Source organism: Lagopus muta, chromosome 2, assembly GCF_023343835.1.
Source record: "Lagopus muta isolate bLagMut1 chromosome 2, bLagMut1 primary, whole genome shotgun sequence".
NCBI classification, from domain to species: Eukaryota; Metazoa; Chordata; class Aves; order Galliformes; family Phasianidae; genus Lagopus; species Lagopus muta.
Window position 1 is genome coordinate 560,271 of NC_064434.1, and position 23,356 is coordinate 583,626.

At 44.1% G+C, this 23,356-nt stretch overlaps 1 long non-coding RNA gene across 1 annotated transcript; it reads left to right on the plus strand.

Moving 5' to 3' along the window:
* The first annotated feature begins 2,905 nt into the window (after window positions 1-2,905).
* On the plus strand, window positions 2,906-5,655 carry LOC125688862 (uncharacterized). Its single transcript, XR_007374917.1, has 3 exons — window positions 2,906-2,975; window positions 4,601-4,635; window positions 5,260-5,655. It is a non-coding gene; the product is annotated as an uncharacterized LOC125688862 (long non-coding RNA).
* Window positions 5,656-23,356: the final 17,701 nt, after the last annotated feature.

The window sequence follows — 23,356 nt, forward strand, 5'->3', positions numbered from 1 at the left end:
ACTTTGAAAATAGAGCAGCCTTCTGTTTTTCTCATGGGAATTTCCACTACATTTTAAATACTCTTTTTAATATTAACAGTGTGTCAGCTCCTTCGGTGCTGTATCGCAGTGAATTTATAGCAAATAAAAGTCATTTTCGCTATGAATAATGTTCTGGGAATAGAATAATGTAAAAATAAATGACTTAAATATTTTAATTAGTACATGTGTGATAGTTATTAATAACATTAATATGCAGGTTGCTCCAGAAGTAGCGCCTCCAATTTATTTCCACAGATACTACAACAGATCCAAGGAGCACGATAACACTAGTTTGATAGATCAAATTCTCAGCACAGTCACAGCCATCAGCTGTGCATTTTCACCAGAAATGAATGATGGCCTGCTGCTGTGCTTATAAAAACCAGCACCAGTAGAGGTTACCCACTGTTGTCACTGCTGAAACACACCACCCACCCCTCACTGTGCTCACAAACACTGCTTGGTCTCCATCAACATTCACAAGCATCAGTGAATGCCAGTGGCTGCCATTCTTTCCTCATGGAGGAATTCAGTTCCACCCCATTGCTGCATCCCCACTCCCACGTCAGATGTCGTTCTGTCAGCCTGCCCTCTGCTGCCATCCGTCACACAGCAACAACTGGAAACGGGGGGGAACGTTGGGCCTCTACTGCCGTTCCACCAGCATCTGCCTCTGACACCCTGGGTTAACATCATAAAGTAGGAGGCACTACTTTCAGAGCAGCCCTTGTACAAACGCAATTTTTCTTTAGCACAAGAAATTAACAGTGGGGATACTGAAAGCTTTCAGCAGTACATCTGAAAAACGGGCTGTCGTCAAACAGATAACGCAGCAAACTTGTATTTGCAGTCAGTCAGGTACATGTGACAGTGTTAGGTATTCTTCATAGTAGTTAGAAGCACCAACAGAGATGAGGCTTACACTGTGCCCTGTGCTTTGCAATGATCTTTAGCACCAACACTGGTAAGGACTAAAAGAAAAAACAGAGATGATTGCACCAGCAAAGACCAATAAAGATAAAGCTCTGCTGCATGCTGAGAATTTTAGTGGGGCAAACACCATTGTGAACTACCCATAAAGGGGGAGGCAAACAAGGCAGCATTGACTTGAGGATTGTAGTTCCTGTTGTTATGTGTGTATGCATTTTTTAGCCAGTTTTATTCAAAGTGGATCTTCCTGATATTCTGGAGCATTATGTAAAACTTTTTAGGCATACTTCAGATGAGTCACAACCTGATGATACTGCCCAAATGCTATGGTTTAGATTATCCCATTGCTCTCCTGAGTAACACTGTACTATAGACACTGACAGTGACGTGGATCAGTTGATGCAGTCTCTTTCCAGTATGTTGCCAATCCTGGATCCTTCCTCCTTTGAGGAGAGTCTGAAACAAATGGACCTGAGGAAACCTCAGGAGAACTAAATGGCAGAAGGAAAAGTCAGAATCATGAAATCAGTCTGATATTTTTGATTTCATTTATTAATAAAGTCAGAGGAGAATCAGATCCTTATGCCCTGGGCTGCCATTCTCAGGATTGCAAAATGTTTTTTGTTTTTTTCTAAAATGAGTAATTCAGTCCTTCCACCGACATGATATAAAAGTCAAACTCAAATGAGATATTTCAGATACTTCATAAGGCTGTTTTATTTCCCTTCACTGGCTGTTTCTGTACGTACTCATCCTTTGCAGTGGTTTGAAATAAAACCAGTTTTCAGCTGCCTCAAACAAACCTATCGCTTTCACTGGTTGGACAGAAATCCCTAGAAGGATGGGATTCACCATTTTGATGGCCCAGCTTTATTTTTTGGGACTGGGGCTACTTCAGGCTAAAGATCACCACAAAGCAAAGTTCTCTCTGTGTGCATAAGGAACGTTCAGGTAATGAGCTGCAGTTTGGCTCAATGACTCCCACAGGTCCCAGAGCTGGCTGGTCCTGAGGCCTCCCCTGAACATCTTCTGTCCCAAGATACGGCCTACAGCGAAGATGCAGTTTGTGTTCTGATCCCCACACCATTAGGATACATCATGCAGGTTGACTACCCAAATTCCAATTCAATCAAGTTCTCACACATATAAGGTTAGCAGCACTAGATAACAAACCAGATCATACATTTTTCATGGGAGCAGAGGTTTTTTGCTTTTACACTCATGTGAAACACAAGATGAAAGAATGCTATAAATCTTTCCGTAAAGGTACAGAGCTTTCATAGAGCCATGGAATCACAGAATGGCCAGGGTTGGAAGGGACCCCAAGGATCACGAAGCTCCAACCCCCCTGTGCCATGCAGGGCCACCAACCTCCCCATTTCACAGCAGCCCAGGCTGCCCAGGGCCCCATCCAACCTGGCCTTGAACACCTCCAGGGATGGACAGGGCATCACAGCCTCTCTGGCAGCTGTTCCAGCACCTCACCACTCTTCTCAGAGCAAAGAGACATCCAACCTCAGTCTTCCCTCCTTCAACTTCAAACCATTTACCCTTGTCCTGCAATAGCAGATAATAATTTGTCCTTGCACAGGGTTGCCTCCCCTCCTGTTTATAGGCTCTGCTACAATCTGAAAGATTAATGCAGTAGAACAGCGATACAGGAGTGAATCAGCAAAGGGACTAATGTGATAGGCATGAGTTATGAAGAAAAAGTACTCACCCATCTCCAAAGATCTAGGCTCATAAGGGAAACTCCAGCAGGAGGGATCTCCAATCAGAGATGCTTCCCCAGTGGCAGTCAGCCCTAAATGATGTGTAAGAGAGATGCAACCAGGCTGCAGCCCTTCTGCTCACACGGCTGAATTGCCTTCACCTGTGCTCCCAGGGCTGACCGGGTTCTGTTCCCAGGTGTTCAATCAGTGGTTCAGGACATGACTCAACAGTTACCATATAGGTTCCCTTTAGGTCCTGGAAGACTGCAGTGAGGTCACTCTGCTCCTTCGCAGTCCCAGCAAGCTTTCGGAGTAAGAACTTGAAGTCTTATTGACTTTGTTCTCAAACAGTGTCAGTATCATTCAATGATAGCAGAACTGGGGGTGAACTCTAGGACCAGTGTTGTGGGAAACTGATCCTGTATTTAGAGAGGGAGTAGGAATAAGGTGCATCACCTAGACTTTCTGGCACCAAGCAACATTCATGTGAATGATGGCATACCTCTGAAAGACAGCACGTTTTTATTCCTTCTGCTTTATTCCTTGTCCTAAGTGATGCTATTTAGTATCTAGGAATAATGACAAAGCACAGAGAGAGCACTTTAGTGGTAATTATATACTAGAATGATCATTACAGGCAAATTTAGTGCTAAGGAAAGAGCCGTGCAGTGTGACGGAGAGGAAAGAAAGCTATGGGAGCCATCACTGCCACAGAGTTACCTACAGGGTTACCCACCAGGGCTGAACAGCAGGCAGAAATGGATTTGTTTTTATGGGAATGCTGCACACAGGTTTTAGCAGTTATCTCTTCCAAAGCACACAATGTGGCTGTGGGTCTTTTCCTACCTTGGTGATTTCATGGTTCTATGAGGGACATGGTTTAGTGAGAACTACTGGTGATCAGTGGATGGTTGGGCTGGGTGACCGTGTGGGTCTTTTCCTACCTTGGTGATTCTATGATTCTATGGTTCTATGATTGCATTCATTCATTGATATTTTCCAAAAACTGTGGTCAATGCTTCCAGTGTTTTCCACAAAGCCACAGTGATTGTGTTGAAATTGTTTTGCAGCAATAAAGTGGGAGAAAAATCTTTGGAACACCAGAAGATGACTTCATGGAGGTTCTAAAAATCAAGCATTTTCAGTTTATTTCCAGAAAGACCTTCTGGTTAAAAACTGATCATTTTTTTAAAACGTCAATGCAGATGAAGGAGGAGGAGGTTCAAACAGAAAGATCAGAAGTGTTTATGAAAATGTGAGAGGCTGTGGGTTGGTTTTCTTTCCCCAAAATACAGCTTGTTTATTTAGTCAGCTCCCAGCACTGACATCGTGTGCTAGAGAAACACACACAGAAACATAAAGACATACACTGTCAACTCCACAGAGAAATCGGGTCAAGGGAAAATATTAATTAAAGCACAGCTTATTTTAGGAACAAGAGGAGATGTCATTGACAAAACACCAGTGACAGCTGAGGAGGCCAGGTGCTATCAGCAAGTAGATGTCATGGACTCAGCTGCTCCCTGCTGAATGGTAGGGATAGGATGGCACTGTTTAGAGGTGTGAAACGTGCTTCCTTTCCAGCTGAGAGCTGAGTTTAAGGTATCCTTTCCCCTGGAAATCAGAAAAGTGAACCAGATAAAAGTGAGTGGGTGAGGATTTCTCTACCAGAGATGCACTCATAGAATCATAGAACAGCCTGGGTTCAAAGGCCCACAGCGCTCCTCCAGTCCCAACCCCTGCTGTGTGCAGGTTGCCAACCAGCAGCCCAGGCTGCCCAGAGCCACATCCAGCCTGGCCTTGAATGCCTGCAGGGATGGGGCATCCACAGCCTCCTTGGGCAACCTGTGCCAGTGCCTCACCACCCTCTGGCTCAAAAACTTCCTCCTAAGTAGTCTGACAGTAATCTGACATGTGGCTTTCTTCTCCATCCACAGAGCTGCTGAGCACAACAAAGGATCTGATCCTTTCTGTAAGTTCTCCCCATTATTCTGCACCCACCCCTCTCTGCACTCTTGTCTCATGCAGGGAGTGTTTATTTCTCTCCTGGTGTTGGGCTCTGGTTGCAGCTGCATGTGGTCATCCTGGTTGCAGCTCGCCACCAAATGTGTCCTGCAGCCAGGACAGCGCTACTCCAGAAGACTGATCTTCAAACATTGTGAAGGCCATCCATCTCTTGCTGTAAGGTGCCTGGTGGGACATCCATGATGTTCTCTGTTGCACAGAAGGATGCACTTCACAACACTGAGTTGGCTATTCTGTGCATTATTGCACGGTGCAAGCAAAGACCTAAAATGATGAAATTCCTGTAGTTTGACTCATTTATCCCAATGTACCCAGGGTAGGTGGTGGAGTAGTGGAGACAAAGACTGAGGGATGGAAAGAGTATGGAGAAATAGAGTGAAGAAATAGCCTGATCACTGGGCTAATGCTGCATGTTTATTCAGGTAGAGATTTCTGTATTGATGTCAGCATAGCTTATGCTGAACAGAAGTGCTGCTGCAGAGTCGTTGCTGGTCGTTGTTGATCCACGTGGGGAAATTATTATTCAATTTACTTTTGCTTTTGCTCTTGTCCAATATTCGTTTGCTTGCAGTGTCTTCTGGTGACTGGACACTGCTGAAAATGGACCTTTCATCTTCCCTGGAATAGATGTTCTATTGCTCACATGTGTATTCTTTGCAAATTTTTACATCAGGATCACCTGTCTGCGAGTTTCTGAAGATATACTGGGGTCTTCTTCATCTTCAATGTTCCTACCTCATCTCTGAGATGGCTGCTTCCATGGCTGCCATTTCAAATCTTTCCAGGGAAAAATCTATTAAGGAAATCTGTCTGGTGAACAAGCTGTTTGGTAATAAATTTTGACTGCTTTTCAACTGCTCTCGGCCTTCAAAGCCAAAAATGCTCTGGAAACAATAGAAGTGTGTTTACAATCCCAGACTATGCAATTAATAGCTGATGACATTCAGGGAATAGCAGTATGTCTAATTTCTAAAGATAAATATTTATGATGTAAACATTTAATAGCTTAAGTATCTTATTTAACTGCCCTTCCCTTCTGTTGCCTTGTCTAAACATTGCACAGAATGCTGCTGGCACTAATTTCTGAAGCCATAAATTCATAACTGTGTTTTGTACCATGTTAGCCAGATACTTCAGCTGATGTGAAGATCCCCAGTGGTTAATGGGAAAATGTCATCCATGGGTGTGATGGTGAAGAAGTGGCTGAATTCATTTGTTTGGTGCTCTGGTGTGGGCTGTGAAAATTAGACACAAAAATGTACTTTCACTGTCCAGAACAGAGGTGGGGGAACTCCATTAACCTATTAACTACAATTCATCCTTCATAGAGGGTCTTTCTGAAATGCACACAGGGATCATGACAGTTTTTAGTATTTGATTGCTGAGATTTATCTACCTAAAAGAGACTTGATTTCGGTACGGGGGCAAATATATGCTTTTATTACCTTTGATTTAATTTGACCACCATCTGCATACAGAAGATAGCCTCTGATGTTACACTGTGAAGGCCTGATGTTGGATTTCAGCCTCCATTGTGGCACTGCCCACCATGACTTGGCTTCTGTTCCAAGTTACCTCATCTCAGCAGCGGTGCTGACCTGCATGATGCCCAGTTGTCACCCACCCCTGTCTGCAAATCTCTTCCATGGGAGAAGATGTTTGAAGACGGCATTTGATCGAAAGGAATGCAGACACTTAGACCAAAGAATTCAAGCAAGGAATTGCTTCAGCATTAAAGATGAATTGAAATCACTAGTATTGGAAGTAACAACTACATTTTTCTACCTGGATGGCAAATGCTCCTGGAAGAAATTTAGGAAATGTGGCAATAATAGAAGTGACAGAGATCTCTGGAAGAGGAGAGTAAGGAAGAAGAAAGGCAGGAAAGTGCCTCTGCCTGCTCTTTGGGACCTTAAATGTGTTAGCCTGAAAGGAGTGCGTGCAGGTAGCAGTGTGGGGTGGCTGATATTACCTCACTCCTCCCTTAGCATTCTTCCTGTAATTGCTTAGGAATAGAGCATCCCCTAATGTCTTAATTCAATGACAAATAATTTCAGCAAGGAGATAAAGGACAATGTAAATTTTGCTGAAATCAAACCCTTAGCTCACATTTGCCATCAAACTGGTTGCTGTTTTCAGATTTCTGGCATTGGCCCAGACAGTCATTAGGAGGACAGAGCAAAGAGGAATGACATGGCATCAGATGCAATCAGATGATGGAGGTTAACAGGAGACCTGCTGCTGGTGGCACTCCAGTGGGTGCTCTAGCTGCTTCCTGTGAAGCAAAGCAGGCTTGTTTGCACTGGAGTTTCATAGTGAGTTAATAATTAGGTCTTGGTTTAGATCACCAAAATTTTAAGGTGGTGGAGACCATTGCATACACTCCCCTGTACATAACTCACAGATATGCTTAACTTTATAGATTGCCAGCATTGTCTCTGATGTTATATTTAGGAATGTGCCTGAAAGCGTTTTGATGTCAGCCCACTTCTGTTCAGATAAGGACAGATCATTTTGTTCTGGTCATACAATAAATCAGTGGGGTACTTTTCTCTTATCTGAGGTTGCCTTACATCACTGTAATAGAGACAATAAAAGGAGGGGAAAAAAAACCACAAAAAATGCAGTGTTCTGTTCCGGTTCAATATATGGAAACATCGAGAGACAACAATACCCTGTATTTACAGAGCTGCTCAGAGGTCCTGAGTCTGAGTCCTGAGTGCATTATATCCAACTAATTTCCTAACTGAAGGCAAACTTCAAAGCAGTTTGTGCACAAAAATGGAACATCCTAGCAGATTTTTTAGCTTACTTCAGTTAACTCAGTTTAGCCCTAGTAGGTGGGTAATAGATATTAACTTAATATACTGATCTCAGAAAAGTTGTCATCATAGAGGGAACCGACTGCGTAAGTGATCCAAGGCTGAGCGAAGAGCAAAGAGCACTGAAAGAGAATCTGACATGAACACCACAAATATTGGTTTTCCTCTTTGGTTCAGATTCTGCCATTAATTACTGTGGGCACATTTTTCATCATTTTATTCACTGTGTTCTACTATCACAGGATTTACTCATTTTTTATAAGCTAACTAGAAATTTTAAAAATGTTAAACAAGTGATCAGAAGAGCAAAGTCCAGAAGTTGGCTGGTTCCAAGTGATGTCTGTTTGGGATGAATGCTAGAACAAGCAGTTATTGTTCATCACTTTGTTGGTAAAAGTGGATCATGCACCAGAGCTCTCAGCAAGTTTGCAGTTGATCAAACTGTGGGAAGCTGTCAACACGCCGGAGGCCAAGGCTGCTGTTCAAGGAGAGCTCATCACAATGGGCTGACAAAGGTTGGTGACGCTCAGCAAAGGCAAGAGCAAAGTCCTGCCCTGTGACAGTCAGCCCGTGGAACAGCGGCAGCTGAGCGATGCGGGCCTTCTGGACATCAGCTCCAGAGACGAACACCTGGGGGTCCTGATGGGAAACAAGTTGGCCTGAGCCAGCAGTGTGACCCTGTGCCAAAGAACAACAGCCTCCTGGGCTGCCATGGCAACAGTTTAGCCAGCATGTCTACGTAAGTGATCCTTCCCCTCCAGTCACCACCTGTGTATTTTCCTGGGAACTGGGCTCTGGTTTGGGGTTGTCCAGTGCAAGAAGGAAATAGATGTGATGTACTGGAGTGAGTCTACAGGAGACAGACTCACTGATAGGTGAAGAAGAAGTAACTGGGGAAAAAAACCACGAACAACCAAGGAAAACTCCTGCCAAACTCACATGTACATCCAAAACCCAAGAACAAAACTAAATTTTGGAGGATCTATTGCTGCCTGCAACTGAGCCTTCACTGCTTTTATTCATAAAACTGCTCTGTGCAATCATTATTCATTTCCTTTTCTTGGTTCAGCAAGCAGATTTCCAAACAATTTCTGGGCACAATTTGAAACTCAACATGGTTTTAATTCAATTACCTTCAATTATCTTTTTTTTTTTTTTTTTTTTTTTTTGGGGGGGGGGGGGTTAAAGTAATTAATAGTTGGGACACAGCAAGTATTTTCCATTTCATCTCAGTTCCAGGAAACAATCTCTGGCATTCCTTGTTCAGATAACTTGTAGAAATGTAACCAGGATCTTCTAAACTCTGTTCTTCAGCTCCTTATCCGTTAAATGGAACAATAAAGCTCATTTTCTCTGCTTACCTATCAGATCGTTCTGGCCTTGGTCAAGGATGATCTCTTTTATTGGGAATAAAGAGCACCCAGCAATCTTCTCATCTTTTTGGAGTTCTTGACAAGACAGAAATACAAAAGATAACAGAGATAGTAATTACAAGAGGCCATCTGTCCTTTTGCAATTGCTTTATGAGCTATCGAGTGTTAAGACTGAAATACATTCATCAACTTTAATAGGAATCTGCAGCACAATCATCCAGCAACCACTTGTGTAAGAGTTTCTGTACGCAATAATTGCCTGTGAAAGATGGCAAATAAAAAACTGCCTCTGACAACATTGAAACAGAAATCAGATTCTTCAAGCTCCAAGAATTAGAAAGGAGAGAATTGTGTTACAGCCAGACTCTGCTGCCATGTAGTGTTTGGTGTCTCTTTTTCAGACTATTTGATTGTTCAGCAAATAAAACCCACTGGCAGAATCAGTGACTTCAAATGTTTGGACACTTGGACTTGGTCTGCCTGGTCTACTTTCTTTGTTGTGTCCTCTTTTTTTATGCAGTTTGCAACTTTAAGAATATGAATTATATTCACAATGCCTTCTGGCTTGTTACTGAGTAGAACCAATGGTGCTGACTCCATTCTTTCCTTCCAGTACTGCTTATTGTTGTGGGGTTTGCAAACAGCTCGTGGGACTCAGTCGTACCCAAGGGAATAAAGACTGTGTCGAAAAGATGAAGGGCGCCTGAATTGCAATGAGACAGCAGAACTGCTTTTAGATCAACAGTGTTGTTACTATTGAGCAAAATTTGCCTACCTTCTGTCTGGAAGCAGAAAATACAGCAATGCTGAGACCTTGTTTCAGCATAATGGGGTTGCCAGGAATGTTGATATAGCATTGGTCATTCTGTGATATATATTTAAGCATTGGCACGAAAGGGCAGATTAGAAGCTACTGAAGTCAGTATTTAATATCCATATGTATTTCAAAGTTCTGGCTCAGGGTATTAAAACTGTGAAAAGTAAGAAAACAAACTGCCATGCCTTTACTGTGCAGAAGTTACTGTGTTATTTTCTCCTGTGTCCAGGCAGTGAATAATGAGTAATTTGCACGTGCAGCACTGCCCAGCCTGTGATCAATAGAGGCAGCTAAGTGGAAAATGCTATGTTGTAACTAGCATGAACATACAGTTCCTCCTCTGGTGCCAGATGTGCTGCTGGAGGACTGACCTGATCACCACGGTGCAGAGTCTCTGTAACGTGGCTCTTCAGAACAGAGCAGAGAGCTGCCAGCCGTCTCCTACAAAGCTCTCCATCAGGAAACTCTGCCGTGCTGGTTCCCAAGCTCTCCAATCTGGAGCACAGAGACAAATGATGGGTCAAATAGGACAGATCAATGCACAGCTCATTGTGACAGCTGATAACCTAAAATTCCCAGTACATTGGATTAATTATCATTCCTATGTTCTTTCTTCCTTTCTTTCACTCTGTTTATCTCCTTCTTTCCTTCTGTCTTTCTTGTACCATAGACTCAATATAGACCCTGCAGCAACACAGACTTTGTGATAAATTCAAGACTTCTTTTTTCCTTTCCAGATCCATTTTTTCAGATTTACTGTTGTGTGTTAATTTAGTTTTTAACCCCAATTATTTGAAATCCAATTATTTCAGATAGTCCCTACTGAAATGCACACTGCTCACTCACACAGGACGGGCTGTTTTTGATGGTAAAATGAGCAGGAGAAAGGAAAAAAACAAAATGTAATCCCCTGGATTCCACATCGGAGATCACCTCCTTCTGAGATCGTCTGATCAATGCCAAAGATGAGCGGCATTCTCCATTTTAGGAAGTTTTCTGTCCATCATTAAGCACTGAATGATGCAGCACCTCTTTTCAAAGTGAAAATTCTGAAAATGATTTGCATTCAGCACAGACAAAGCCCTCAGAGTGGGGAAGGGAATCTGGTAGGTTTGCTGTCTGTGTAATTGTCTGCATTAGAGTCTAAAATCCAGCTTTGTCCCATCCTTTGTTGGGCAACTGAGGCAGCTGAGCAGACGGATGAAGTCCTCGCATACTTGTTCTGTGCAATGTGTAAGTAAATAGCAATTGTTTATGAAGATGGCTCTTAATTAACAAATGGAAGGGGAGGGGAGGTTCTAGATTACCTAGTGACAGCCTCATTTTTAATGCCCGTTAATTAAATCCGTTAAAATACCTCTGGAGCACATTAATGTTTTTCTCAGTGAACAATTTGTCCCTTTCCTCTTCTTTCTGAGAGTTGGTTGCTTTACAAACCTTCAGGAGGCCTGTGCATTACTTTAGATGACTTCTGCCAATGAGCAGCAGCACTCAGCGTACTGAATACACCGGGTGGACAAAGCAGGCCTCCTACAATCAAGAGAAAAAGCAGGGCAGCGTGGCCCCTGCCCTGGTCCTAGCAGTGTCTGTGCCGTTCTGGTCATAAGGGCTGTGCACAACTGGGGGAGAATAAGCACAGGATGAAAATAGCTGCATCTCCCAGAATAGCAAGGTGACTGACAGAAAGAGGTTCTGCTTCTCTTTGTTATGAACCACTGCTGAGGTAAAAGTCCTTTATATGGAGAGGAGGAAAACTGCAGTGTAAAGGACCCTGAGTGAAGCTGATGTCTGTCCATGCATAATCTGCGGAATGGTGGGATCTGGGAACCTGATGAATATGTAATTCTGCATAGAGCACTGCTAATGACTTATTCTAATTAACTCTGTAGGGATGTGGGCTCTGTCTCAAGAGATGTTCACTCACCTTGTCCTGGACTCGCAAACTCTTTTACCCCCTCAGAGCCCGCACAGCTCTGTGCTGATGGCATTGGGTTCTCGGTGGGTCTCAACTCTGATTCAGGCTTGAATTTTTCCTGATCTATTTCTGTTTCTCTCCCTGCTTTGGCATCAAGCCAGCAGAGCAGGGTGAGGGAAGTGGGAAATGAACTTCAGGTTCCAGTTCAGCTCTGACTTTTTGTTTCAGAAGATGTATGAAAAGAAATGCACGTGTTTTACTGTGTGTGTTTGAAAGGATGCAGACATCTTCAGTGACCCACATTTTACATTTGCTTCCTCTCCTGAGCATTTCTCTTCACCTTTTCTTATGTTTATTCTCAGTAGCCGCTGAATAAAGCAGAGGAAAAATATGGTCTTAATTGTTCAAAGTAGAGTCACTGCAGAAAGATAAGAAATGTCCTGCCTTTACTTCTTGACACATTTTCTCTTAGAATAGAAACATTAGAAGAGTTTAAAGAAGGTTTTAAAGTAATGGGGATTTAAAAGGCTGTGTGCACATTCATAATCCTCTTTAGAGTCAAGGTGAGTTTGGCTGCACCCTGCCAAGCTTAGGGGCATTCAGGAAGTCCAGGAACATCAATAAGGTTTAGAAATGAGAGGAGGATTCAACTGGATATATTGGTGGGTAACAAATAAGTTAATTAGATTTCTGATAAAATGCTATCCAGGATGAAATGATTAAACATTTATAGGAGATGTCCTAACGATTTTCTCTTTTAGAACTCAGTGAGCCAACCTGGATTTCTTTTGGAGCTGCACAAAGTGCTAATTCCTTAAAAATGTCCTCCTGCTTTCAGTATGTTCTGGACTGAGTGCTGTGCAGCTTCCCAGCCCTTTCTGCTCTTCTCCTAGCAGACCCCTTTGGGTGCTACTTTGCTGCCAGCATCCTGCTGACATAAACACACGCTGCCCAGGTGCTCGCTGTACAGCATGGTTTCGCTACGAGGCCTCACAGACAAATCAGTGGAGCCCCACACAAGGTCTGCAGGAGAGCAGGGAGTTACACCTCCCAGTGTAACTAAGGAGCTCATGCACAGTGGGTACATCATTCATCCTCGCCTTATCTTGGTGCATTCCATCACATGGGAGCAACACCATTCAGAGGGAAACAGTGAGACCTGTGAGCAGGGAGATATCTGAGTGCCAGTCACTTTTAAGTCTGCGTTGCTGGTAAATATTTTCACTGTTGGCCAAGTTCCATTCACAAACATCTGGCCACGAATGAGACAGCAGCACATTTCCCACTGCACATCAGGGCAGGGTGTGCACTTCAGAGCCCTGCAATCACTTGTTATGTGTTTTTGTAGAATATTGTTACGAAATGTTTCTGAAGTGTCAGTAAAACCACTGCAATCCCGCAGGTACTGGGAAGGTGAGACAGACACCATTACAAATGCATCCCTAAAACCATCTGAACTGAGGGAGAGATCACACAGCTTGTCCACAGGATCAGGCCCAGCCAGCACGGGTTCATGAAAGGCAGGTCGTGTTTGACCAACCTCATCTCCTTCTACGACTGGGTGACCAAACTGGTAGATGAGGGAAAGGCAGTTGATGTAGTCTACCTAGACTTCAGCAAAGCCTTTGACATGGTCTCACACAGTATCCTTCTGCGGAAACTGGCTGCCCATGGCTTGGACAGTTTTACACTCCATTGGATAAGGAACTGGCTGGAGGGCCGTGCTCAACGGGTGGTGGTCAATGGAGTGAAGTCCAGCTGGAGACCTGTTACAAGTGGTGTCCCCCAGGGGCCGGTACTGGGGACCATCCTGTTTAATATCTTCATTGATGACTTAGATGAAGGGATTGAGTGTACCCTGAGTAAGTTTGCAGATGACACCAAGTTGGGAGGTGGTGTCGATCTGCCTGAGGGCAGGGAGGCCCTGCAGAGGGATCTAGATAAGCTGGATCGCTGGGCTGAGATGAATGGGATGAGGTTTAACAAGGCCAAGTGTCGGGTTCTGCACTTCGGCCACAACAACCCCAGGCAGCGTTACAGGCTTGGGGATGAGTGGTTGGATGGTTGTGAAGAGGAAAGGGACCTGGGGGTGTTGGTTGGTGCTCGGCTGAACATGAGCCCACAGTGTGCCCAAGTGGCCAAGAGGGCCAGCGGCATCCTGGCCTGCATTAGAAATAGTGTGGCCAGCAGGAGCAGGGAGGTGAGCATCCCCTGTACTCAGCACTGGTGAGGCCACACCTCGAGTGCTGTGTTCAGTTTTGGGCCCCTCACTACAAGAAAGACATTGAGGGCCTGGAGCGTGTCCAGAGAAGGGCAACGAAACTGGTGAGGGGTCTGGAGCACAAGTCTTATGAGGAGCGGCTGAAGGAGCTGGGATTGTTCAGTCTGGAGAAGAGGAGGCTCAGGGGAGACCTCACTGCACTCTACAACTTCCTGAAGGGAGGTTGTGGTGCAAAAGGGTCTGGCCTCTTCTCCCAGGCAAATAGTAGGACCCGAGGAAACGGCCAGAAGTTGTACCAGAGGAGGTTTAGGATGGATATTAGGAGAAACTTTTTCTCTCAGAGGGTGGTCAGGCACTGGAATGGCTGCCCAGGGAGGTGGTGGAGTCGCCGTCCCTGGCAGTGTTCAAGAGGCTCCTGGATGAGGAGCTACGAGATGTGGTTTAGTAGCTTGTGGTACTGATAGGAATGGGAGGGTGGTTGGACTGGATGATCTTGCCGGTCATTTCCAACCTTGTGATTCTGTGATTCTGTGTGTAACTGCATTTTTGGGGATGCTCTTAGGATACACATAGCAGAGCAGATACTTCTGCTGATATCACAGTTGCTGAACCAGGGATCTGAGCAATGAAAGGTACAAGCTATTAGTTCTTGAAGCTGAGATTGTTTTTGTCTTTCCTTTCTGGATCAGAGTGCAAAATGGATTCTGTGATGCGTATTCTTTAGAGCAGTCTCAGAACAATTAGGAATTTGAATTTATGGAAAACAGACTTCAATAACTTCTTGTGGAAAACACATGCAGTGAAGACAATTTCCCCTCATTTATTGAAAAAAAAAAAAGTACATGTTTGAGATAAGGCTTTACTGTTAAATTAAAACAGCTATCACACCAAGATTATCTGTGGCCCGAGCCATGGGGAATCTCAGTATATTATACATGTCCCATATATGAAGCTGAAGTTTTTAGATACACCTTTCTTCATTTTTTGCCCCGTTCCCTAAAAAAAACCAACAATGAAGTAAGTAGGAAAGTTTAGCAATCATGTTTTTTAAGAATGATTTTATTTTTCAAATTTCTTTGGACTTAGAAAGAAAAAAATGCTTGCAATTGAAATAATTGTAAAATGTAAAATATTTTTGTTTCTGGATTTTGCTGTTCAGTTCAACAAAAGCTATCTAAATGGTTTTGTTTCAGTTCAACCAAAAGTTCTGCACGAGTGCCTTCTGGATCTATTTCCCAGCCTCAATAAGTTAATCAGCCTTCCGTGCTGATCTACCCAGTGCAATTTCCGACACCTGCAGAATTAAAATACAACTGGCCTCCTTTGTTTCATTTTAAAACCAGCGTGTGACTCATCTCAGCTCTGATTGCCAGGATATCATTACCACTGCCATTTCCAGTCACCCCTATTTAGTCATACTAAATTGCAGACATCTGTACGTTCCCTTACGCTTATGACGAAGGAAGCATCTTCAGAGCAACGGCACCGAGGAGCTGAGCACAAGTCACCTACAGCATCCAGGAGCTGCCTTGTGCCTGGTGTTGAGCTGAGTTGTGCCTGCACTGGCTGAAAGGCCAGCAAAAGGGCCATTCAGGAGCCAACAGAAGCCTTGAAATGGATTTTATTATGTTGTATGTCTCCCCTCTCTTTCTTGAGAAGTTTATATGTGTTATCTTCAAAAATCAGGCAAAGTCCAGGAAGTTTTAAGCTAATGACCTACTCTTATCTTGATTTAAGATAAATAATCATATTGGTCAACATATGTTGTCATAAAATATATGCGGCACCAAGAGGAACTGTTGAACTATTTCACTCTGTCTGTCTCTGCTCAGATACAATCAATAGATGCTTACTCATCTGTTCTCATAAACTTCATCCAACCTACAAGACAGTCCATCTAGTAATCCCATGTGGACCTTGAAGTGACAGTGATACTCAAATCAGAATGGATTGAGCTTGAAATGTCTCAATTCCCATTGCTCTGATTTTTGCCCAAGTGCTAGATGAATTTCATGGCATCTTCTTTACTGTTAGCATTCATATCGGATGAATATGGTAGTGGGATATTAACGACATGTAAACTGTATTTTTGGTCAAGAGAGAAAACTGACAGATCAAAGCTAAACAGCCATTGGGATAGGAATACTGGAGTAGCAATTCTGTGTTGCTTGCCCGATAGAACCCGTGCCCTGAGGAGATCAGTAAAATCACTATAGGTTTTGTTACCTTTCTGGTCAAGTCAGAAGGCAGGAATTGCACAGATTTCTCTTAAATATGAGCACAGGCTGCAAAAACAGGTGGCAAAAGATATCAGCACTACCTTTGCCTGGTCTTGTCCTAGCTGAGGAATCTGGCCCTACCAATTTCCAAGCACATTCAATCACCCAACTTTCATAATTGCTCTGGAGATGCTCCTGTGCTAAGCTATTACCAGGAATGGATTTTATATTGTCTCTGTCACATATTAGTCTTGTGAATTCTCACCTACTCCTTCATGCCCAACAGCAGTGGTGTTACCCTTTGCTTTCATCAGGTGTTGCACCACCAGCTGCACTGATTTCATAGAATCACAGAAATATTGATGTAGGAATAGATGTTTAAAAGCCATCTGGTCCAGCGCCCACTCCCTTGTCCTTGAGGACAGATTCCCAGGGGGTTTTGTTGACCAACTCCTTAAAGAGATGGAATTTGGCTTTCCTGTTGTCCTTCAGGAAAGAATGAAGAAATACTGACTGGTGTGGCTTTGCATAAAACTAGCCAAGGATTCTTGGGTTTTTGATAACTGTGACTGGCAGTAAGTTTAAAAGAACTGTAGGGTAAGTTTAAAGAACAGAGAAGTAGATCCTGATTCTCAGCATAATGGAAACCCTGCTTGTGTGTTTTTGTGCTTTATGGGCTTTGTCCTCTCCTTGAACCACATCTCCAGTGGGATAAGGAGAGCTTGCAAGTAGACATTCCCTGTATTTCTGAGGTCATAAGTTATTTAACTTCAATGAATATGCTTGTGCTGTTAGCTGATCACTTAGAAAAGTCAATGTCTCTAACCCTTCTTTTTTACTTCATGTCTTTGGTGAAGTACAAGTCAAGCTCCTTTACCCAACTGATCATTTAAAAGAACATTTTGTAGTACAGGCACCATAGCACTTGTATCTAGGGCAGTCGGATCTTGAATAACACTCTGAAGGGATTTAGTGTTCAGATGGAGGGAACATGACCTTCCATTTTTAAGCTCCCATTTATACACTATGTATAATTAACTGCATGCGTAGGGCTTCATGTACTTTGAAAGGCTGATGCTATGCTGGTCGTGCCGAGCCTGGAGAGAACAAGTTTATTGTCCTGAGATACTTAAACCATCAAGCTGCTTTGCAAGACAGAACTGTAAAAGAGTTTTAGATAGCCTCTACTTCTGTTACACTTTGATATGCGCCATGTGCCACAGGAGCCATGAGAATGGCACAGAGCTGCATCAGGGCAGGGGCAGGTGGGTGTTGGGAGGAAGTTCTTCACCAGGGGGTGGTCAGGCACTGGAACAGTGTCCCCAGGAAAGTGATCGTGGCACGGTGCTTGCTGGGAGTGTTTTGAGCAGGGATCTGAGTGCTCATTTGTCTCTGCCTCCTGGACCAGGGGAGGGAGTAATTCCAGCAGCAGCTGCAATTTGATGCATCAATTACATTAGCAGCAATTTTCCAACCTGAATACTTGTGTCAGGTGCCCATCGGTGAGCTCTCATGCATAGCTGTAACTGGAAGCAGTTCTCGTGAGACCAGCCCATCACAAAGCAGGAATGCGGTTATTCTGCAGTTGGTTTAGGAGGACAGGCAGGGCTTACTGTCAGCCTGGGGAAAGGAGGGGAGTGTAGAGCTGGGGCTGTCAGTGAGACCTCAGCAAGCCCGTGGTGCTCTGTTGGGCTGACAAATGCTCACTGCCCAGTGGCTGAAGGGCAAAGGTGCTTTGGTGTGCAAGATCTGCACTCTGGTGGAAATAGCCAGGGAACTTTGCAAGATGTTCCAAAAAAAAGCCACAGTTCCCCACATCCACCCCATGTCCATTTTTAAACCTGCCACACAGTTTTTCCACGGGGCTGTTAGTGCAGGGGAAAAAACTCCAGAGGCTGGAGATGACAAACTCTCCACACTTCCATGGCTCTGGGGACGTTCCACCCTCTGCTGCTCTCCCTGCCCTGAAGTCAGGTTTCCTTTAATGGCTTCAACATTCCTGTCTGTTTTGTTCATATTCCAGTTTTCAGCCTCTGCTGTCATTCTTGGATATCTGAGTACTGAATGCAGTGTGTGCAGTATAGAATCAGTATCCTATGCAAACAACAGAAGAGCTTTTTAGAGTGGCCAGCTGTGGCTGTATTTTTGAAAAGCACAGGGGAAGGTGGTACCAAGTGCAGGATTCAGTGCAATTTAATAACACACGTAGTAAAAGTTCATTCAGTTTAAAGGGAAGTTGGAGAAGAAATAAGAGCAGGTGCCTATGGGCAGCTCCAGCATTTCCTCATCAATGCCAAAACTGCCCACTAAGGGGATGGCAGAACCAAGCAGACATGTTTCTGAGGAGATGAAAAGAAATCCCAAAGAATAGTAATGCAATCAGCATCATCATAAGATAGAAACAGCCACATGAGATTCCTTGGTGAGGCACAGGAGGCTGGAGGAGGGCTAGATATTCCTTGTAGCACTGAGAAAGGGAACCAAAAGGGCATTTCTAAGGGGAGAATGTTTCTCATGCTGTGGGTCCCCATCTCTGAGGCAGGCATTGGGATGGGATAGCAAATATTAGGAGAGATCACACATCAGTGCTGGTGGCTGGGGTGAGGGGGAAAGGAGAGTGGAGTTCAGGAGGCACAGAGGGATCAAAATGTGAGATAACAAGGATCTGACTGAGTTCAGTGCTCTGCACACAGCCAGGAAAGAGATTGTGCAGAAATACTCTGTAATAATTCTGAGCATCCATATGGGAGTTATGTTAGTTTACCTGCAGCTTTCAGTGATGGTAGGTGTAGCCACTTGCCTTGAGAAACTCGCAGTGACTTTTCCTGTTAATATAATTACATTTTTCTAATTGTTATGACGCAGTGTTTTACATATTCCTGTTATCCATATATATATTCCTTTTACATTACTGTTGTGGAGCCTTAGGCATGAAATCAGATTTGGCATTTGGTGCCATACCAGTGGTATCAAATGTCTCTCTGTTTCTATGTCTAGAGACTGCAGATTGGAGTCAGGAGGTGGAAAGCTCTGTTAGAAAATAACCAGAGAGAATTTCAGAAAGATAATAAAAAAGAAATACTGTGAAGGGACACATAATTAAAAAAGAACTCAAGAAAAAAAAAAGTCAGTTAAAGGAATGGGAAAACTACAAGGAAAAAAAGGGGTTAGGCTGTGCTGTACCAACCTGACTGCCTTCTGTGATGGGATGAGCTGTAAGGACATGGGGAAATAAAGTGGTGCTTTATACACTAAATTTGGTGCATCGTTTTGCACAGTGGCATCTCTGTAGCCTAACTGAGGATTTACGGGGTGAAAAAGAGGCTGGAGATAAACCTGCTGGTCTTCCTAAGCTAAAAAAGCAGCGGTCACTGTTGTGCCGCCTGAGTCAGCTGGCCATGAAGGATACTGCTCAGCGAACAGCGTTGGCTGATGCCTTCATTAATGAGCTGATAAGTGGGGTGGAGAGCATCCTTTGCGAGGCTGTGAATGACAATAAATGAGGACAAAATGGGGAGGAACTGAATGATTAGAAAGCAGCTTTGCTGGAAAGGGCCAGCGAGTCCCAGAGGACAACACAGTGTACAAGAATCAGCAATGCTGCACTGATGGAGGTGAACTGGAACCGGGGCGTATGATTTACTGAGGGAGACTGAATGGTTTCTGTTTGTTTGTTTTTGTTTATTAGTTTTTCCTATTAGGAATGAGGAGGCTACAGAGGGATTTGCTTGCATCCTTCCATGTCTCAGAGGGTAGCTGAGTGAAGAAATGGACTGACACTTTCTGGGTGCACAGAGCAAAAGACTCAATGGGAGAATGCTGCAATGAGAGAAATTTCAGTTAAGCATTAGAAAAAAGGCTATCTGTAATGAGAGTGGTTAAGCACTGGAACAGCTTGGCAAGAGAGGCTGGTGGATCTGCATCCTCGGTCCAAAAAGCTCTTGAGCAACCTCATCTCACTCTAAAGATAGCTCTCCTTTGAGTAGGAGGGTGGAGCTGATGGCTCCAGACATCCCTTTGAATCCAGTTGTTTTCCTATGGCTCTGCTGCGTGAAGATACAGACTTTTACGATCTGCTGATTGTGAAATACAAGTCTGCCAGCAATCAGCACGGCCTAACACAGCCACTAGGGACAGGTGGGAAACGGAACAGTCCCTGTTATCATTTATTACATCTATGTGGTAAATGCACTTATGTAGAACAAATCATACAAATGTTGGAAGAAAGCTTAGAAAAGACGGATCCAACATCCAACCTTTGTGGAGCTGTTGCTGGCAGCAGATTATGTAAGCAATAGCTTTGGTTAGATGAATTCTGAGAACCTCTGAGACCAGAGACTCAGTGGCCTTCCTTGGCAAGCTATGTCAGGACTCATTACCCCCCAGTGAAAATGGTTTTCCTGATGTCCAGTCTGAATCTCCTAAGCTGTGCTTTATTGATATTGCCAAATGCTTTGCCACCTGCCATGGATAAACTGTATTTGTCCTCATTACTCCTAAGAATCCTCCTTTAAGAATACTGAAGTGACATCTTCCTCTGTATTCCTTTTTCCAGATTGAGCAGACTCAGGTTTCTCACCCTGCTCTTAAAAGTTGTATGCTGAACAATTTGGTTAACACCCTGGAGGAACATTTGCAGTTTTTCTGTGGCTGTGGCTTTCCTATCAGCAAGCAGAAGATCCTAAGATTTGCCCTGCTGGCCACACGCTTGCCATGGCAACCACACATGTAGACTGAAAGTCCCACATGCAGAATTTTCTGCTGTTTCACTCCTGAACATCATAAGATTTCTCTTATCTAGGCTCAAGTTTATCAAGTTCCTTGAGACTTAAGTTTTACTGTCTCCTGGCATATTTCCACACACCCCATCTTCACCTGCATATTTGCAGAAGATGCATTCCATCAGCTCATCCGGGTCATTTACAAAGATGCTGAATAATATAATCCCAGAATCAACTTCTATTGTAACTCCACTTGTTACTGGTTGCCAGCTGGATGCTGTACTATTCATTATTGCCCTTTGAGCCCAGTAATCCAACTAATATTCAGACCATTTAAGCCCATTCATCCAGCTTGTACTTTCCTCAATCACAGGAAACACTTTGCAATCAGATGTCAAAAGCTTTACTCAAGATATTTCTCAGCTACTGCCTTTCCCAAGAGCCCAGGATGCTGAGATGCAGCTAAACGCAACTGACAAGGCTTAGAAGACAAAGAAGGAATTATTGATATCAATCCTCATGAAAAAAACAAAGGAGGTTTTCTAAGGGCAGCCGCAGCCTGGCTGCTCAGTCACACACCATGTGCTCTGGTCACTGTGATGCAAGCTGCCCTGACCGGGGCGTTTTCATGCATGACTCCTCAGCTAGTTTGCTCTGAGCTGCCGTGTTCCTAAGCCAAGGCTGGGGCTCTGGAACTCACCAACGCTGTGTGTGGGCAGAGGAGCCAACTGCTGCCTGCTGAACTCCACCACACCACTCTCTCCCTCCCATTTCTCAAAGGAACAAGGGGACTGTGATAAGGACAGGTAGATAACACTCCAATTACCATCACTGGCAGAACAGCCTCAGCATAGGGAGATTAATGTAATTTACTGCCTACAGATAGCAGCCTAGTGCTCAAAGCAAACTACAATACCTTCCTCCCAATCCATCTTCTACCTCCTCCCCCTGTGCAGTGCAGGGGAAGGACGAATGGGGGCTGAAATCAGTCAATGAAGCTTCATCTCTGCTGTTCTTCCATAGTGACCCTCTGTTCCCACTCCACATGGATCCCTCCCACAGAGACACTGTCCAGTGTAGGCAAGTAAGCCCAGTACAGCCTCACTAAATAAGTCTGTGCTGAGATTGGGCTGTGGGATCTCTTATGGCGCATAGCAGACCCATAGAATGGCCTGGGTTGAAAAGGGTCACAATGATCATCCAGTTTCAACCCCCTGCTATGTGCAGAGTCGTCAGCCACCAGACCAGACTGCCCAGGGCCACATCCAGCTTGGCCTTGAATAATGACCCATCATTAGCTATGTAAAAAAACAGCTTGGTCTGATAAGTTCTTTGCTATGAGAGTGGTGAGGTGCTGGAACAGCTGCCCAGAGAGGCTGTGATGCCCCGTCCATCCCTGGAGGTGTTCAAGGCCAGGTTGGATGGGGCCCTGGGCAGCCTGGGCTGCTGTGAAATGGGGAGGTTGGTGGCCCTGCATGGCACAGGGGGGTTGGAGCTTCGTGATCCTTGAGGTCCCTTTGAACCCAGGCCGTTCTGTGATTCTGTGATTCTGTGATTGTCTTGGCAGTCTTTGAATATAGACAGACCCCTGGAAAGGATAACTCATCACAAATCATTGTTGACATTCCTTTCTGATAATCTGTATGGTTCACAGAAAGCTGTGAATGTTTTTATTGCGTTTTTGGAGGCGATGGCATTCTTTTTTTTTTTGTAGAAAGAAATTCTCATGAAATAGTGCATTTCAGGGCACAGCTGTGGCAGGGGCAGCTTGTGTCATGCATGCATTGCTGCAGTAAATGCTGCTTTTTGCTTGCCTTGATCAGGTGCTTATCAGTGCTTTTTCCCTGAACACAGTATTGAATGTCCTTGGAAGAACAAGAGGGCAGTTGTAACAATTGCCTTATTTATGTTGTCTGAATGCAGGGAAAAATTGCTGTGGAGTTTTTTGAGCTGCTTTTCAGTACCGTCATCTAAATGAGTGCACTCTTCACTTTTCCACTTAATGTTTGAAGGCCTGGGATGGAGAATGTAACAGGACGAGAAGTACTCCTGCAGGAACATTGTGCCTTCTTCATTTGCAGTTTCCATTCAGTCCAAGAAGAGGCTTCCTGTTAAATCAGATGTTACTGTGTTCTTCCCTTTTCATGTGGAGTCTGTATCCTCATCTGGTGTAATTTATTGATCCAGTTCACCACAAAGGCTGGCCAAGGGATGCTACAAGTGTGTCTCAAGTTCTCTGTAGCATATTTTGACTGGAATTACTTCAAATGGAGAAAGCATAGCTGAAGGTGCCCATCCCGCAGACATGGTCATCCAACTAATTGTGATTAGGAAGGCTTTCCTCCTTTTTTACCCTTCATGGATAAGTAATGCCTAAAGCTACACACATAGGTACAAAATTGTGTATAAAATTAAAATCTGCTCAAGTAGTGTGATCGTTTGGAAGTAAGATTACCTCGAACCGAAGTAGCATCAGGAAAGGACGTGTAGCCAATCCTGTTCCTGCACAAAGTACAGCAAGGTCACTACTGCTCAGCCCTTCTAATTAAAAAGCAGACCTCATGATAGGCAATTGTCCCC